The 2,763-nt window shown below is 31.9% G+C and overlaps 2 protein-coding genes across 4 annotated transcripts in view; one reads left to right on the top strand and one right to left on the bottom strand.

Moving 5' to 3' along the window:
* LOC105263984 (janus kinase and microtubule-interacting protein 3) overlaps positions 1-780 on the bottom strand; it is a 34,712-nt gene extending 33,932 nt beyond the window's left edge. For all 3 annotated transcript variants that reach the window (XM_011300527.1, XM_011300529.1, XM_011300528.1), the window contains exon 1: positions 585-780. The gene's annotated coding sequence lies outside the window, so the exon portion shown is untranslated. The remainder of the gene's footprint in view (positions 1-584) is intronic.
* Positions 781-1,547: 767 nt separating this feature from the next.
* The window catches only part of LOC105263982 (uncharacterized), a gene marked incomplete in the record, with an annotated part of 5,912 nt that continues 4,696 nt past the window's right edge, over positions 1,548-2,763 (top strand). The window contains 1 exon segment of the mRNA XM_011300526.1: positions 1,548-1,862.

The following is a 2,763-nucleotide window of genomic DNA, read 5'->3' as shown; positions in this document are numbered from 1 at the left end:
CAACGAGTCATCAACAGAGAATCACGTACTGATTGTTTTTGTTCCCCGAATAAGTCATCGCCCTCCCATTCACGAAATTCGATGTCATCTGATACTCGACTAGATCTCGAGGAGTACGTCCACGTCAACAAATTAAATCCGGAAACCCCAGAATGGATCCAAACACGTGGATTTTATCAACATCGAGTTCTCTTTTTATTTGATTTTTCAGAAGCTAATCTGAACTTATTTTCATTCAGTGATAGAGATAACTGGATTCTGAGTTGATACCAAAATAAATGTTGAACTCTGTGCCAATCTCGACGCGGAAGTGATTTAATCTTGTATTTTCGAGAAAATAAAAATGAGATAGTGTCTCGTCCAGAGATAAATAAATTAAATAAAAACCGCTGATCATTGCATGAGGGACTCTGAAAATTTGGGAGTCAGACTTTTCCATAGGAAATTCAGAAATTCCAAAAATTCCAAAAATTCCGAAAATTCCACAACTTCTGAAATGTTCTAATAAAAATTATAGGAAGAAATTTCGGTTAACTTACCCAATTTTTCTTATAATATTTTTATTAATTTATTGAGAATCTTACCAATTTATAGCGACGACGCGTAGTTCGATGTAAAAAAGTATGAATTCTCTTCCCACGTCCAATAAAGTTTCCGGTAATGAGTAATTCTCTGTGCGTATGTACTTCGATGATTCAATGAAATGCACACACTCTCTTTCAGTCCCTCGAGAGACACCGTCACTCACTAAAACCTAAAACTAAACTGAACAACTCTTGTTTGAGAGAAGTTCCATCCCAGAGTCAGCGCCCACTCGCAAATACATATATGTGCATGTGCCAGTGGATAAACAGATGCCTCTATTGTATGTAATATATAACGAACTCATCTAGTAACTAAAATAAAATGTGTACAGACCTCGGAGTTCGATGACATCAATTAGGTTGTAATTAGAATGTTGATTTATTTAAAAAACAATCATTAAAAATATTTCTATGTATACTAATAACATAGCGTATGTAAAAACTGTCCCATTGTTGATCCAAAAAAAAATTCGATGTTTAATTGAAGATTAATTGATAAATTCATTAAAAAATTAAAAATTATTTAATTATAAATTTCATTAAATTTCAAAATGATTAATTAGACAATTGATAGACTGTCAAGTCGGATTCCTCAAAAATTAAAAAAAACGTAAATAACGCAAATGTATAATAAAAAATAAATAATTAGCGCTTCACCTAGAGAATTAATCAATTATTCAAGTACATTTACACAAAAAAAAATTTTTTCCACGTGTATAAAAATGGGAAGAGCGAGACAGGTGACAGCTTCAGAGGAAAAATCTCAAAGATAAATATAATATTCTATATATTTCCCAGGAATAATATATAAAAATTATGTAATGACGAGTGCACTGAAAAAAAAATTATTTTTGCCAAAAATATTTTCTTTAAATAAATCTGGCGATCACTGTGTAAATACTCCCATAAGACTTAGATGCCAAATATATTTTCTTGTGGTTAGTAAATATTCTAGGGTAAAAAAATTTTTTTTTTTAGTGTAATCGTTATTTTGGGGGTTTTTTAAATAACAATTCGGCCGATTCGAGATATATTCAGATGTGGTTTTCAATGTTTTTGGAGAGAGGGGTGCGTTTTGCCCTCTCTTACCCCTATCGATCGACGCCTGTGCAGTACCAACCCTTCGCCATTTCCTTCGCGCACAATAGTTTCCACAAAACCGGCAACAATCGTCAGTAATTCATAGCCCCGTGTGTCGAGCAGTTGACGGTTTTAGATCATCCGTTGAAATAGTATTTACCTCAGTGTCATCATCAGTTTGGATTTAATCAATCGCAGGTAAATTACGGGGACCTCTCCAATTTCCGCGGGTGCAATTGGGAGAAAATATCGCATTGCTGATACGATTTTCCTAATTTTCCACATCTGTCATGTCCGGCATCATGAGTTTTATTGATTCCTGTGAGATTACGTGGATACAATTTTCAATTTTTCTTGTATTAGATTTTTTTTTCATATAACAAATTATTCGGAACTCACAATCGGTCATCCCCACAGATAAAATATATACGCTAATAATTATATCCGGTGTATATATGATATATTGCATTTTTAACTGAAAATATATTTAATTTATACTTCATTTATATCAGATATATGAGGAATATGTATGGAATATATATATGCTCATATTCATATTCAGTATATTTCGGACATATTACATTTTTCTCTGGTATATAGGGGCGTATCACTTATATATATATATTATATACTTCGTGTATATATCGTTTTGCATGCAGGTAAAAATTCCCTTCTCCAAAATTGCGGATAATTTCCAGAAACTTGTTATTAATTTTTTAAAATATATACATGTATTCCGGAAGCGCTTGCAATATATCAGATATATACCGAATATATATTGATGTATATATCTACGCAAATGAATTTGGCATATAATATAAAATTTGACATGAGATATATTTGCGTTAGAGTCCAATATATCAGATATAATCATTAGCTTATATTTTTTTTCATGCGATTACGTCTATAATTTACGGTTTCACTCATCTTGATAATCTTGATTGAAATTCTGTCGTGACATCGTAATCCAAAAATTCCAGAAGAATTCACCAGCTCAAAATGGTTTGAGTGCCGATTCGATTTTCGAGATTGAAGTCTGCAATAAATAAATAAAAGCAATATTAATGGAAACATTCCGGTAAACATTTAATATACGAAT

Source organism: Fopius arisanus, unplaced genomic scaffold, assembly GCF_000806365.1.
Source record: "Fopius arisanus strain USDA-PBARC FA_bdor unplaced genomic scaffold, ASM80636v1 scaffold00018, whole genome shotgun sequence".
NCBI lineage: Eukaryota > Metazoa > Arthropoda > Insecta > Hymenoptera > Braconidae > Fopius > Fopius arisanus.
Note: the sequence above shows the minus strand (reverse complement) of the source record. Positions and strands in the feature narration are given on the sequence as shown.